The sequence below is a fragment of the Salvia hispanica genome, chromosome 4 (assembly GCF_029641045.1).
Source record: "Salvia hispanica isolate PSC_SH4W2 chromosome 4, Shi_PSC_v1, whole genome shotgun sequence".
Taxonomy (NCBI): domain Eukaryota; kingdom Viridiplantae; phylum Streptophyta; class Magnoliopsida; order Lamiales; family Lamiaceae; genus Salvia; species Salvia hispanica.
The window spans coordinates 18,518,784-18,535,917 of NC_142695.1; the positions used below are offsets into that span (position 1 = coordinate 18,518,784).

The following is a 17,134-nucleotide window of genomic DNA, read 5'->3' on the forward strand; positions in this document are numbered from 1 at the left end:
CATCATCGTTGACGTTGGTGTCCCAATTACCAACGTGCTAAGGAATTCAGGTCTGAAATCTGATGGTTGTAGATTTTTTTTTTACTTTTATTTGTGGATCCATTGGAGTACTTACTGTCAAATAAATATGCAATTGTAGATTTGTTCCTTATTTTATTGTAGTTTTAGGTGGGACAGACAACTTAAAGATGACAAACTTTAAAGATGACAAACGAGTTATTTTACCTATGAGTTCTGTTGAAGAGTGTGAAAATTGAAGGTTTTAGTTTATAATGATGAGGTTGATTTTAATTTTAAAGTTAATATAGTGTATAAAGAAGTTTTAAAAATGATAAGTTTAATTCTTTATTGTGTTAAATTCTTTGTTATGATAGATTTTTATCTTCATACTCCATGATTTAATGTTTAAACAATATATTATGTGATTCGTTTCGAATTTATTATGCTGCAATGTTGATTTGTATAGGATTTTGATTCTCATATAATTAAAGTTGTTACTTATATTGTTCACTGTTAATATTGATTCTAATTTTATTTAATTAATTTAAAATTTAAAATTATTATTTTAAAAATATACTATTAATCTATGCTATGCATATACGTGATACTAGTTTAATATAGAATTTGTGACTCTTTAAATCTCTTAATTTTTTAATCTTAGTAATTGCAAAGTAGTTAAATTTATTATATACAACTGTTTACTATTTTAAATAAGCAATTTATGCCTTTGATTATATTTTTTGCTAATATTTTAGTTTCTTAATTGATTTATGCCCTCCTATGTTTCACTCTGCACCGCCTCTCCTCAGCTCTCTAACTTCAAATTCCCCATCTCTCGCTTATAATTTTATCTTGAACCAAATTCCAACATTATGAGGGAAATCGTCACTATCCAAGCTGGCAACTATGCAAATTTTGTGGGCTCGCACTTCTGGAATTTCCAGGTACCATTTTTTTTTCTCGTTTCAAATAGCTTCACATGTTCAATTGTATATATAATTTCATTGACAGAGTCTTGTTAGAATTACTACTAGTAATTAAGCCTTTTATAATTGCAAAATGATACTTTGCTTCATTCGTGGAAGGACGAGTTGCTTGGACTGGCCGACAGCACAGAGAGTGATCACATATTCAAAAGCCATGCTCTTAACATGGATGTTCTTTATCGTCCTGGTGAAACTCACCAGGTTCATCTTTTTTTCACTCAAATGTTTCATTTTCGTTGTTTCATCTGTGGTTTTGTTAGCCATTGTTCTGTTTGTGAAAATTTTCTTGTCTAGGGCATTTTCACTTACACCCCTCGACTGCTTTCCATGAGCCTTCAAGTTATTTATGTCATTCCAAAATTATTACTAGAAACTCATTGTTTGGCACTTGACTGGCATTGCTAAAGGATTTTATCTCTGTGTTGCGGAAATGATTTGTTCGTTTTATTAAATGGAATAGGGATTTTTGCAATCATGTTGGTCAATTCTTTTTTCTTAGAAAATGGATTACTTTATCTTATGGGATTGATACTGATGCAGGATCCCTAGGATCAATGAGTTCGCGTGGAACCTTGTACATAGAGATTCAAGATGCCCAACTTGGTAGTTTAACATGGTGAGACTTTGTTTTCCTTTCAAGTTAATGTCATAATTTTTCCTTGAATTAAGATACAAGATTGATCTCATGCTCTGGCTTCCAAACTCTATTTAATACTCCCTCCGTCCCGGCTAAGATGACACATTGCTTAGCCGGCACGAGATTTTAGGAGTTATTGGTTAAAGTGTTTAATTGGAGAGAGAGAAGGTGAATGTAAGTATTAAAGTAGAGAGATAAAGAAAGATGGATATTTTAATAGGAGTGAGAAAAAGTGGTTGAGTGTATTAATTGGAGAGATAAAGTTATCAAAAAAGGAAATGTGTCATCTTAGTTGGGACAAACTAAAAAGGAAAACGTGTCATCTTAAGCGGGACGGAGGGAGTAGTATTATAGTGTAATTACATATGTTATCTTTATAAGTTATCTGTGTTTTGTTTTAAAAGCATATGTTAAATAGCTCCAGACAATTTGTTTAGGACAGGTCCTGTAACAACTCAAACATCTCAACCCTCACAGAAGAACTTGTTCTTGCAAAGCTTGGACTGGGAAGAGAATTCAAATGTGGATAGGTCCGGAGCTTATGAAAATGAACAAAGTGAGGCTCGTGCTAAAATTCAAGATAAGGAAATTGTTGAGTCTCTAGAGAATGAAATTCAGTATTGGACGGACTTCTCAAAAGTTCATTATCACCCACAAAGTCTGTATGAATTATGTGGATTATGGACAGACAGTAAAGATTTTAACAATTATGGGATCGGGAGAGAGGCATTTTCTGGCGGTCTGCATGCTGAACAAGTCAATGACAGGCTTCGTTTCGTTTTTTTCTTGAAGAGTGTGACCATCCTCAGGTAGTTTCTACTGCACCATATCTCTAGTTACCTTTTCCTTTCTCTAGGAATTCTCGTATCTACAATTTCACCCTTTTGGATTTTCTTCACTAATATTCAAGATTTTTGCGAGTTTGCCAAAAGGTTGAAACAAATACACATATCTCATATATTCAACTGCGATGATTTTTGATAGAAGGGTTACCAAACGTTTGCTCCTTTAACCTTTAAGGTCTTCATTGAGCGGTTTTAGATAATCAACGGGAAGTAGTAGAGGCTCATTGTACAGCCAGTTTATTTATTCTGATGCCATACCTGCTTTCTATGGCTATTGAAATTTCTGTGTGACCTTATTTACACAGGGTATTCAATTTATTGTTGATGACTCTGGAGGATTTTCTGGTGTAGCAGGGGAGGTTTTAGAAATTATAGCAGATGATTATCCAAACATTCCAGTTCTACTGTACTCTATTCGCAGTCCTGACTCGTGTCTAGATCCCAGCCACCGCAAGCTGACAATAGCCCGTAGACTTCATAATGCAGTTTCATTTGCAAAGCAATCAGCTCTCTGTAAATTGATTGTACCCGTTGGTTTGCCATCCCTGAGTACAAGTAAGCATGCAATCATCTCAAGAGGCTTGCCTTTATTGGTTCGATGATTGTCTTTATCGCATAAGATAAATGAGATATAGTATCAAGTACACCATTATATGGATCTTTTCTAATTTCTGTATTAGGGGGTTTTTTTAACTCCCTTTTTCCCATTTGAAATGTCTCAATTCCCTTTTGGGATAAAATTTGTGGGCCCATATCTCTTTTTAACATTGAACATGCGGTGGGACACCACCCAATGTGTCCAAAATAAATGAGCAGTTTCAAATGGTATTATTGGAAGGGGGAGTATTATTTATCTAATGTCATCTCGTCCATTTGACTGTAACTTGCGTAAATCTTAATATCTATAGTTGCATATTCTAATTGCGTATGCTTTTTTTCCAATGACAAAGGTAAAATGTCCAAGTACCTTTATTTGGAAGATTGAAACCCTTACCACACCAGTGCTGTTTATGCATCTGCACTTCATTCTATCAGTCTCCCATTCAGAATGGAGCCACATGGGCCCAGTGCGCAAAACGGCTCAACATCTGGTACAGTAACTATGAATGACCTGATACAGATTTTAGCCGGACAGGGTCGTCAGAATATGGTCGCTGTTTTGGATGCTTCTATGCCCGCTCCTGCTTTGACAAGTACTATATTCTGGTTTCTATCTCACCCTTGTATTGACATTAATTTGCTGTTGTATATGAAACATCAAATCATGTATACTAGGTACCGGGTTCCAGCAACCTTTGTTGGAGACATTGCAGCCGCTGACCCCAGAAACCGCTGAAGATGTCGAAGACATGCAAGCTTTGGAGGCTATGATCATTCATGGAGCCTTTGCATCAGGTAATGTTTAGATCTTCCTTCATTTGTTAATTTTCTTTTAACTCATCGCCAAGCATTTTATGCAGTTTTTAGTAGTGAACAGTGAACACCATGTACAAAAGAACCCTATCATATCATCTCGAGTTTGCATTGATCTACAAAGATCATCCAAAACTCATGCATAGATTCAACTATATCCATACAATTATATCTCCAAAATGAGACAGATACATCCTTTTGTGTGTGTGTAATGGATGGAGATGTTCAATTCTTCTTCTTCTAAAGATGTTTGTTGTTAATGAAAGATGTATTTACAGTTCTGAGTACACTGGGGACTATATTAACACTAAATTATTCTTTTGTGTAAATTAATCTCAGGATTTGAAAGGGCTTCAGTTTGTGAAGTAACAGAAGCAGTGCAGGCTGCTTATACGAATGCAGTAAGAAGACCTAAGTTCTCTCATCTCTCAGTAGCTCAATGCCCTCTCCCCATACCATTGCCTTATCCTTCAATATTCGGGAAACTTGTTGGCGAACGTGGGGAGCTTTTCAATACACAAGTTTCGGATTCATCATCATCAAGAGGGTCGCTTGAAGTCCACTCGGTCCCAGTGGCAGCAAGACTACGGTCCAGCATTGCCATTTTGCCATTTCTGGAGAATCGACTGCAAAATCTTCGGAAGTTGGGGATTGCACGAGGGGCGCTGGGGTCAGAGATACTGGGAAGTTGGGGTTTCGGAAGAGATGATGTCGAAGACATAGGAGAGACGCTGTCTGATATGGTAACAAAACTCAATCCTATATCTGAAGCATCGTCAGATTCTGACTGATGGTATTTTGAATTTGACTACGAAGCTCAACGCTTCACTTTCAATTAATTAGTTATACCTAGAAAACTAGTGCCATTACATATTTTCTAGTATATTTCATAATTTAAGAATTAATATATATGAAGACAAATTTATCTTAAATAAATAGAGAATAATTTTGATAGATGAATCAATATGTAAAGTATTATTTATAAACGGATAATATTTGTATAATACACTCCCAATATCATCAAATTTTGTGATATGATTTTATATACGACACTTATAATAGTTACCCATCATCACAAGGGGTCATAACTGTGTTTAATGATATTTTTGAGTAGTAGAGTAGTTTCTTAAAAATTAAATAATGTTAAAGTGTTCAAAAAACAGAACCTTTGCTAGTGAACTAATTAAGTTTCTGTCAAAAAATATGATAATTTGTTTTTTTTAATCTCTTGGGCGCTCTTAGGTGACTGTCTTTCTCGGGAAAGAGAGACAAAAAATAATTTTTGGTGTTCAAATTTTGAGAGGCACACGTAGCAAACTTTTAAAACATGATCATCCCGCGATTTGAGTTATTGTGTTACATTATTTGCACTAGTTAAATATTAATTAAAAATTATGTTTTATTCAAACTAGAAGCGTGTACAATTAATCTACCCGCGTACAGCTACCACCGCAAAAAACACGTATGGTTATCGACACAAAAATTGAGATATAAGCGTTAGAAAATATTTAAGATGCAAAAGAAATGTTCTTAAATTAAAGATAAATTAATTTAACTTTTTAATTAAAGATAAATTAACTTAACTTTTTACTTATTACGATGTTCTCATTTGTTTCATCTAATTTTAGTCAAGGCACTATCATTTTTTGAAGATTGGTATTCCCTTCATCTCACTTAAGATGTTCATCTTTCTTTTTTTAGTTTATATTACTTAAGATGTCAATTTCCATATTTAGAAACAAATTCACCTTTCATTTCTTCTCATTAAAACACTCAACTACTTTTCATATCTCTACTTTATTACAATAAATATTTTTTTCTGAAACTCTGTGCCCTTCAAAATTATGAATATCTTGAATTAGACCAAGATAATAGTTAAATTAAAAATATAAATTGATATCTTTAATTACATTAAAAAATATATTTAATAATATTTTTGTTGTAGTGTGCGACCATGACAAGTGATTACTTGTAACAAAAAGAAGGAAAATGTTTTAGAGACATAATGTCTTCAAGTCATAATGCTATAATGGGGTTAAAATAGTCATTTTAGATTATTTTATATTTTTATTTAAATTTATGTTTTGTACATATACCATACTATCCTTATGCATATGAAACATTTATTCATATTTAAAAATTACTCACTTAAAAAAGTTGTGTATATTTATGGATGGCTTGATTTAAGCAAATATATACTCAAATCTTCTCACCAATCTCTCATATATTTCCAAACAGCTTATTAAGTAAGTATTAGTTTATTTAAATTCATTACATAAATATGCTTTTGAATTATTCTTTCTAACTTCACGTAATATTAGTTTATTTAAATTTAATATAATATAATGAATTAACCTTTATTTAAATAATACTCCCTCCGTCCCCCATTAGCAGTCACAGTTTGACCGGACACGGGTTTTAAGAAATGTAAAGAAAAGTTTGTTGAAAAAGTTAGTGGAATGTGGGACCAACTTTTTTATATTGGTTTTATAATAAAATGTGAGTGAAGTGAGTTAGTGGAATGTGGGACCTACTACCATTTATGGTAAAAATGAAGTGTGACTCTTATTTGGGGACGGACCGAAATGGAAAAGTGTGACTTTTAATCGGGGACGGAGGGAGTACTTTATACAATATTTTTAAAATTCTAAATTTATAGGTATTTAATAGATTTAAGGGAAATTGGTCTCTAAAATCATGAACTTTGTCTAAAATTTGGTATTTCCCATGAACTTTGAAATTGGTATATAATATCACGAACTTTGCATTTTGTTTGGTATTTCCCACGGCATGTCTATTACTATATTTGACTAACTTACGAGGCTTTTTCATCATACTTCACACAATTAAATCAACGTGATTTTCAACGTAACTTTTTATCCTACATGTTATGAACTTAAAAAGTGGTTCAAAATATTATAAAACATATCACGGTTGCCTACGTTAAATAAGATTTTGATGAAAATATCTTATTTGAGTGAGTTTGGGAAATACCAAACAAAATGCAAAGTTCGTGATATTATATACCAATTTCAAAGTTCATGGGAAATACCAAATTTTAGACAAAGTTCATGATTTTAGAGACCAATTTCCCTGGGAAATTGGTCTCTAAAATCATGAACTTTGTCTAAAATTTGGTATTTCCCATGAACTTTGAAATTGGTATATAATATCACGAACTTTGCATTTTGTTTGGTATTTCCCACGGCATGTCTATTACTATATTTGACTAACTTACGAGGCTTTTTCATCATACTTCACACAATTAAATCAACGTGATTTTCAACGTAACTTTTTATCCTACATGTTATGAACTTAAAAAGTGGTTCAAAATATTATAAAACATATCACGGTTGCCTACGTTAAATAAGATTTTGATGAAAATATCTTATTTGAGTGAGTTTGGGAAATACCAAACAAAATGCAAAGTTCGTGATATTATATACCAATTTCAAAGTTTATGGGAAATACCAAATTTTAGGTAAAGTTCATGATTTTAGAGACCAATTTCCCTTAAATGTATAAGTTAACTTAACTAAGTCTAAGTCCTTGTTTTAGTAGACCGGTTGTGGGCGGCGTCCACTTTAAGGTAACACGGTCAGTCCTAAACAAAGAAAAAGAAGAATTTCACAACCTAGATGGAATTAGACTATCCATCGTGAAAGGTTGCAATGTCAGTCCGCATATTTCTAAGCCTTACTGAAATCAGATGACATTGGTGTGGTAAAGCACTGAACGGATCTAACAGCAAGACTTGTCCTTGGACTATCTACTGAAAGGCGAGGTCTTGATAAATATTTGTTTCTTAATCAATGTAGGTTAGCATTGAGCATACGGTATTGATTATGCATTACTTTGACTTATCAAATGGTGCGGGTTTTTCGTAACCCAATAACCCTGATATATTGGGTAGTGGTGATTAATATCTAGCGGTGCTAGGATTGCTATTATACTGAATCGTGCGCGAGGTGAGTCTCGTTTGATAATATCCTCAAGAGGAGCGCGAAACATGGTTTTATTATTCGGAACCTAGCTAGTTGGAGTTTGATCACTCTATGAATAATAAATAAGCGGTTTATGCTAAGTCCACTCTTGGAATTAATAAGAAATTAATTAATTAAGTCCATAGCAGACATTAATTAATTAATGGACATTTTTATCTTAAGCGCGAGAAATGAAAGTTAAAACGGAAACTCAGATTACTTATAATTACGGATTTGGATGGGGAGAGTTCAATATTACTTTTGTAGTAGCTGCTCGTAATATTCCAATTAAAGCTTATATCAAATTGTGGGTTCAATTTAATTAGTAAAAAGTAAATTGGATGAGCCCATATCCAAAACTAGGCCTGCCAAATTGGGTACCCACAGATACCCGATCCGAAATTTTTGGGTACCCGATCCCGAAATTCCCAAAATCCAATACCCAATACCCGACCCGAATTTTATTTCGGGTATCCGGATACCCGACTCGGGTATCCAGTCCCGAAAAATCGGGTATCCAGTCCCAATTGTTATTTTGAATTTTTTTTTTGAAAATAAACTACAAACTTTTATAATATATTTAATATTATTTAATTCAAATTTAATACAAAGTTGAAATACTAATATTCAAGTAAAAATAACTACAAACTTTTAGAAATACAAAATTCTTATAGTAGCTCGAATTTAAAAGAAAATAACTACAAACTTTGAAAAATACAAAATTCATAAGTTATACTCCCTCCGTCCCATAAAAGTTGAGACAAAACTTTTGGATACGGAGATTAAGAATTTATATTAAATAAATAGGAGAGATGAAAAAAGTAGAAAAGATAAGAGAGAGTAAAATAATTGATGGAATAAAGTAAGAGCGATTAGATGTTTTGTCTTTAGTTATAAAGGGAAATGACTCAACTTTATTGGGACGGACTAAAAAAGAATACGACTCAACTTTTATGGGACGGAGGGAGTACTACATATTGACATCTTTCATCCATCCACAATAAGTTAATAACCATCAAAATTCATAAGTTCAAACATTCATTCTTTAAAAATATCACAATTCAATAATTCATAAGAATCAAGATCTAACAATAATATCATCAAAAAATTCAAAATTATAAATATCACAAGTCAATGAAATTAAAATATAATTAAAAAATTAAATTACATATCTTACATGCTAACTATTAAGTATTAATTAAATTATAGTAAAGAAATTAAATTACATTTAATTATAATAAAAATATAATTTATAAATTAGAAAATAAATCGGATAAATCGGATAATTCGGGTATACCCGATCGGATATTGGGTAACCCGATACCCGATAATCCAAAATTCTCACTACCCGATCCCGATCCGATACCCGAAAAATTGGGTTTTGGGTATCCAATTATCCGACCTTTTCGGGTTTGGATATCGGGTATTGGATACCCGATATCCATTTTAACAGGCCTATCCAAAACCTTCCATAGATCACTGTCTGGGCCCAAAAGGAACTTAATATAAATAGGAGAATAAAAGGAGACAGAAAAATAACACAACACATTATTTTTCTCTTAAAAATTTCGTCCCCTCCCCCTAATAGAATTTCTGTCTGCTTTATTTAAGTCCTAGTATTCCGGTGAGATCAGCCCACACTGATATTGGAGTACAGTTCGGGAACCAGAGAGAAGATCCGTGGTCTAGTATTCAAAGTGTCACGTGGAGAAGTCGCTAGTCATCATCAATTCTTTGTAGAATTAATTAGGTATTATTTCTGCTCTATAAAAAAACATGTTTTAGGCTTCAATATATTTAAAGCATGATTAATTCAAGTTGTGAGCATGATACATGTGAGAATTAAGCGAATAGATTTTGTCTAAATAATCTGCTAAATAGATCTGATTATTATGTGATTTATTTGTGCGATTAATAATTATTAAATTATGATAATCCGACGCGCGCTTCTGGTGCCAGTTCCTTCACTTATATCGAAAAATACCCTACTGGCGTACGACGCACTACTCACCAGCATATGAATTTAATATATTCAATCTATCTAGTGTTTATTTTATGGAGCCTCATTTGTTTTATTAGCTTTCCATTTTATAAATCATTTATTAATATTACGAAAGTCTCCATTGGCGTGCTATACTGCTCGTTATATCAAAAAGTATCCTACTGGTGTGCTACGCACTACTCACTAGCATATAATTTAATATATTCAATCTATCAAGTGTTTAATTATTTTATTAACGGTTTGCATTGTGAAGTTGCAACCAGGAAAATATAATCATTAATTTTTATGACTAATCGTAGAAATTAACATCAAAATAAAGTAATGGTATTATGTGTTTGTATTTGATGATGAATTGATCAAACGCTTCATTTTCAATCAACTGTACCTGAAAATTACTCCATATAATACCATCAGATAATGACATCAAGTTATTAATTATTTGTTTGTATGTAAATGTATTTGAGTTTTAAAATACGAGAGAAATAGGAACTGGTACTTATTTCCCTGAAGTTCTTTCTACTTTGAAAAAAAAAGTGAATTTTTATTGTGTCTTGGGCCAACCCCAAATAAACTGGTTAATTTGGGCTCCTGCCCAATAAAAAATAAAAGTGCTTTGTTCGGGCCCAGTTTTTATTTCGTTCGAGACCAATGGAATTAATTCTTGAAAATCACGATTTTCCTCTTCTTTTTCTTCACGTTTTTCCCAAATTTCCATCTTGATTTCTTGTCATAATTCCCTGCAATCAGTTCCAAAATTGAGACTCTCAATCTATGGTAATTATTCTGCAAATCAAACCAAACTTGGAGAGAAATTGTTTTAACCCAGCTCTATTATTTCACACACTCAACTACCTAAGTTTTCAAGAAGAAGCATAATCTGTTTTTCTCCCCAATTTTCAATTGCAGCAAAGGTATATTTTCAAGTCCCTCATCCCTTTTGCATTCATCATCATATTACAGTAATACATAATCATCGAACAACTCGAATTAAAGAATCGAATACAAGTTTATATTTACATCAATTACTACATTTTATCTATCTTTATTTTATTTTATTTTTGTTTTTTTAATGTAGGATGTTTTATTTTGTTTTTAGTAATTTTTTTTATATACTACATTGTCTTTAATTTACACGAACAATTAAAAGTGAAATATGTATAAAAATATACTACGATGTCTTTAATTTACACGAACAATTAAAAGTGAAATATGTATAAAAATAGTGATGATATGGAAATGAGATGAGCTCTGAAATAGGCTTTGAGATGAGCTTTCGTTGTTGCAGGGGAATAGGATTTGAGATAGACCTGCTATGGCAGTAAAAAATGGAGTGGGATCCGGAGATAGGAACCATTGCTTTTAAAAACGCTGTAGTTGATACATCAACTTTAAGCAGTCAAAGTTTACATGTGAGAGGCGTGCTATTAAGAAAACAAGATACAATAGATATGTATGCATAGAGATCGGTGCATTCGATCTGTCATATTATATATTTTAAATATTTAATCTATGCACAGGCATATATACTTCTTACTTCCAATGGCAAATTAGTTCACATCACCGACAAGAAGAAATTGGCATCAAATTCAGTTCAATTTCATCAGCCGTTAAAATTTGACAGAAGCATAAAAGCTATAGCAGATTCTTCAACTCTGGAAGCCGTCCCTTCCAAATTTAATATTGCTAATGACTACACAGCTTTACCATGTGATTCACTCCCTCTCCTCGATTTCTCCTCCCTTATCTCCGGTGATCCTCACCAACGCACCAAAACCGTCCAAGATCTCTCAGAAGCATGTCGAGTTTGGGACTTTTTCATCGTAAAACTACTACATTTTCGCCAAATAAATTCCTCTAGTTATGTGATTAATAATAATTATAATTAAATTGCAGCTTGTGAATCATGGTATAACAGAGAGGTTGATGAAGGATACAATTGCAGCTGTGAGAGACTTCTTTGATTTGCCAGACTCTGAAGCAGTACGAATCGAAATTAGTGTTAGATTCGATTCAATGTGGCAATTTGACACTTGCAAATACTTCAAACCAAAGCTTCACGTTTTGGAGAGAGTATCTTAGAGCATCTCCAACGGCGGACGTCGCGGAAGTCCGACCAGACGTCTGTCGTAGTGAAGAAAAAGGTAGGACACGGACGTCCCGTGTGCTGGGGTTTGGTGCCTCTTGCACAGCGGAAAACTTGTACAAAACAAATAAATCATACACTGATCTATTTGACCGATTATGCGATTAATCAATTCATATGTTAAATAGATAATTGCATGCTAGAACGCAAATAATTCATGCTTAGAAAATATAAATCCTAAACATGATTTCTACGTTTAGGGTTACCGATTTGATTCTCCAAAGAATCGTCGATTGCTTGCGCCTTCTCCACGTGATGATCTTCAATGCTAGACCACGGATCTTCTGACTGGTCCCCGGACTGTATCTCGATATCAGGGTGGGCTGATCTTATCAAAATACTAGGACTCGAATATAGAAGACAGAAAAATCTCACGAAGGTGAGCTGAGAGAATTTTCGAGCTCCTCTAAAACCAGAGGGGGACGAAAATTTCTACTACTAATTAATTGATTCTGTCTCTCCTTTATTCTCATATTTATATTAAGTTCATATTGGACCCAGTCAGAGATCTATGGAAGGTTTTGGATATGGGCTCCTCCAATTAGGTCTTTCCTAATTAAATTGAACCCCAATTTAATATAAGCTTTTAATTGGAATATTACGAGCAGCCACTACAGAAGTAATATTGCACTCCCCATCCAAATCTAAAATTATAAGTAATCCGGGTTTCCATTGCTTGTTAATTATTTATTTCCCGTGCTTAAGATATAAATGTCCATTAATTAATTAATGTCTGCTATGGACTTAATTAATTAACATCTTATTAATTCCAAGAGTGGACTTAGCAAGAAACACTTATTTATTATTCATAGAGTGATAAAACTCCAACTGGCCAGTTTTCTGAATAATAAAACCTTGTTCGAGCTCCTCTTGAGGACATTGTCAAACGAGACTCATCTCGCGCACGATTCAACATAATAGCAATCCTAGCACCGCTAGATATTAATCACCACTACCCAATATATCAGGATTATTGGGTTGCGAAAAACCCGCACCATTTTATAAGTCAAAGTAGTGCATAATCAATACTGTATGCTCAATGCTAACGTATGTAGATTAAGAAATAGTATTTTATCAAGACCTAGTCTTTCAGTAGATAGCATAAAGACACGTCTTGCTGTTAGATCCATTCAATGCTATACCACACCAACATCATCTTATTTCAGAAAGGATTAGAAATAATCGGGCTGACATTGCAACCTTTCACGATAGGTAGCCAAAGCCTATCTAGGTTGTGAAATTCTTCTTTCTCTTTTGCAAAGCATTGCATAGAACCGACTGTGTTACCTTAAAGTGGATGTCGCCCACAACCAGTCTACTAAGCAAAAGACTTAGACTTTGTTTGCTTCTATACATTTAAATGTTTATAAAATATCTTATAAATGCACAAGCAAACACAATGTAATAATATACTGATTCTATTCGTGCGAAACTGCTCGAATAATACTGAATCGGGTTAAAAGTGGATTATAGATTTTTACGTATACAAGCAAGATTCTATTCGAGCGAAACTTGCTCGAAACATGCTTTTCAGTATACCAAACCTAACACCGTGAAGACGTCAGATGGGCTCGGATATCCGACCGACGGGCAGGCGGACGTCAGCCATTGTGGCGTGGATCGGACGTCGAGGTCGGACGTCCGACTAAAAAATAATTTTTTTTAAAACTCTATAAATACGGCTCGTTGAACTTCATTTCATTCACACCACTTGTGTTGACAAGTTTCTCTCACTAATCTACAAGTTTCATTTCTACTATAAATGGAGTACAATAGGAATTCCCCCACCACGAGCGGAGGAAACACACCCACATTTCCGCAAGAACGAAGGGAAACTTTAATGCGGGGATGAATCCCCAAATGTCACGGATGAATCTCCAAATGGGGGGGATGAATCCCCAAATGTTGTACAATACGTACAATTGGATGAGTCAGATGGGAGAGATGATGCCCGAGGCAGCGGGGATGGGCGGCATGACACAAAATATGGCGGGGGTGGGTGGGATGATGCCCGGGGCCTCGAGGATGGGGAGTATGCCGCCAAATATGGCGGGAATGGTTGGGACGATGCAGCACAGGAGCCCTCAGACACCTAGGGAATCTTTCTATCACCCATATATAGATTTGTTGTCCGATGATTCCCCTAGTACTGTTCCGGAGACTCAGTACGCCGACATCGAGACTTTCTCTTTTGAGGAGTTGGGGCTATCACCGATCCGTGAGACTCCCGATGAGCGGTGCCTGCTGCAAGGGGCAGGGGCAAAGGCAAGGGCAAGGCCAGGGGCGGGGGTAGGGACAAGGGCAAAGCCCCGAGCTCTTCCTCGCAAACGGGGGCAGAGGAGGAAGAGGGTGAGGAGGAGCGGGGGAAGAGGTCGATCTGGACCGTGTGGGATAATGCCGCGCTTGCGAAGGCCTGGGTCGGTGTAGTCGAGGATCCCTATGTCGGGGCGAACCAGTATATTGACCGATTGTGGCATCGCATTAGTGAGGCCTACCTCACACTCAAACTAGCTGGGGCGAAGCCTCGCACTCCCGAGCAATGCCGGAAACAGTGGGATCGGTTGAGGCCTAAGCTCAGTCGTTTTGCCGGCCTCTACCAAAACAACCTGCGCATGGCAACCAACGGCATGTCTGAGGAGGATGTGAAGAACCGGGCCTTGTCCCAGTACCCCGACAAAGAATTGAAGTTCAAAGAGTTTGACCAATGGGAGGCCTTTCTCGTGGTCAGGTGTTCGCAAAAGTTTTGTGCAGGTGTCAACTCGGGCTGGAAGCGGACGAAGATCAACTCTTCCGGTGAGTACAGCAGCAGTGTTGGTTCGCACGAGCTCCCCGAAGCCGAGGAAGTGTCCCCGCTACCACGATCAGACTCTCTCCGTCGTCGTCGACCGATGGGGCAAAAGGCTGCGCAGCGAATGGCGAGGGGAAGCGGAGCCGCAACGGGTCCTTCAAGGTCGAATCGGAGGCCCTTGAAGCCCCAGATGAGTACAACCGTCTCGCCCGCGCGCAGCTAACGAAGACCCTGAGTCAAAACATGCATAGGTGGTTTAGCACGCACGATCCTGCGTACAAAAGGATGTGCAAGGATGTGATCGACGCATATCCGCGCGATTTAGGAATGCCACCCATTGATGATTATGGCGTCGAGATTGGGGGTGGGGACGTCAGAGGCGGCAGCGGCAAGGGCGACGGGGACGAGGACGAGGACGAGGAGGAGTGAGAGCCGAGTGTTGTATTTCTCGACTTTCTATGATTATGTAATTTTTAACTTAATTATGTTTTTTTAAGTATTATGTAATTTTTTTTAATGAAGTATTCGAATATTCCCGTATTCCGTGTCGACATTTTAATTTAGTAAATTTTAATTCCGTAAATTGAATAATTGGGAAGTCCTAGTGATGACGTGGCAGGAAATTTTTGTGGGAAGTCCTAGTGGAAGTCCTAGTGGGAAGGACGTCACTGGAGATACTCTTAAGCTGCGTGTCCATCCCGACTTCCACTGCCCTCACCACCCTCAACACCTCAGGTTTAATCTTCATCTATTCCTCTATATCACGAAATCAACAATAATATGAGATATTACCATTAAATTGGTGGGTTTAGTACTATAAAAACACACACATACAACTCAAAATATATAGAAAAATGATGTTACATTACAAAACTAAAATGAATTAAAAAGTTATTAAGTTAAAAATTAATGTCAAATATTTATTATTTTTTTTAATTTATCAAACAAAGAATTTGAAATTAAAATTATTTTATTACTCCTTAACTTTACTAAATAATAAAGAAATAGAATTGACTTAAAATAATTTCAAATTTAATTTCATAAAATTGCAATTACAACGCCAATTGAATTTTATTATACTAAATATATCCTTATATTTTGTGATGAATGGTAGGGAAATTGTGATGGATTACAGTAAAAAAAATCCGAGAATTGTATATGAAGATAATGGAAGCAGCAGTTGAATATCTGGAATTGGATAAACATTATGTGGATCAAGACATCATCAAGTTTTGAAGATGGATTCCATGGCACAAACGGTTGTCGGAAATTGTTATCCTGCATGTCCTCAACCTGATAAAGCCATTGGCCTCCCGCCGCATACGGATCCAGGTTTCTCTTCTTCTTCTTCTTCTAATAATTTTATTCTCTCCCTTTTATTAAACCAACCATCACAAAAACCAGGTTTGATGACATTTCTAATAAATAATGGAGTTGAGGGTCTACAAATTGAGCATGATGGCAAATGGTATAACGTCCAATCTTGGTGAATGTAGATGACCACCTTGGGGTAATTAATCATTATCACTCTTAATTTTTTTATTTACATTAAATATAATAAAAGGGAATAACCATTTGATTAAAATGATTCGAATAATAGACTTTTTTTTTTGTAATTTTCTTAATTATTTTAAATGAATACTTCCATGACCTTTCTAAGATATAGAAAACTTGTTATGGTAAAAGAGCTAAGTTTCGTGATTAACTTGCCTATTCCAACTAATAAGCTAAAATGTTTGAAAATTAAATATATGTGTACATTTTGCATGTAATGTTGGACAGAGATTTATAAATGAACGGATTAAGTCACTAAAGCATATAGAGCTGTAGTGAATAAGGAGAGAGAGAGAATTTCAATCACGGTACTGAATGGCCCGGCATGGGACGCTATTGTTGGGTCGGCTGCGCTACTAGTTGAAAAGGATGGCTCCGCAATCTACCATTCTATGGAGTATAAACACTACTTGGAATCGCAACTCACCAAAACCAAATTCGGTGGTAAATCCTTTTTTGAGCAACAAGTCATATAATCGAAGACAACTAGATCATGGCTAATTCATGTGACATTGAATAATAAATTTCCTATATCAATCTGGGAAGAATTATAGACTTTGTATTGTTTGGAATATTTGAAGGAGATTGAAATCGTATGTATTCCATCTCATTGTCATGAAATGTTGCCATTGTGTTTGGATTGTTACTTTTGAACTATTTTCCTTTTCTGGGTTGCTTGTATTTATACATGCTCTCCCAGTCCTATAGAAATAGGCCATTTGGAGTTGATATATATGGATTTTAATATGTAATTAGTAAAATAAGAGAGAATACCGAGAAAAT

At 35.2% G+C, this 17,134-nt stretch overlaps 2 pseudogenes across 1 annotated transcript; both read left to right on the forward strand.

Annotated features, from left to right (window-relative positions):
• Positions 1-815: 815 nt before the first annotated feature.
• Positions 816-4,720, forward strand: LOC125196941 (uncharacterized; annotated as a pseudogene). Its single transcript, XR_016128702.1, has 9 exons — positions 816-944; positions 1,086-1,187; positions 1,281-1,324; positions 1,525-1,602; positions 2,061-2,432; positions 2,774-3,023; positions 3,419-3,661; positions 3,744-3,863; positions 4,221-4,720. The product of XR_016128702.1 is annotated as an uncharacterized LOC125196941 (transcript).
• Positions 4,721-11,191: 6,471 nt separating this feature from the next.
• On the forward strand, positions 11,192-16,827 carry LOC125194773 (2-oxoglutarate-dependent dioxygenase 19-like; annotated as a pseudogene).
• The last annotated feature ends 307 nt before the right edge of the window (positions 16,828-17,134 follow it).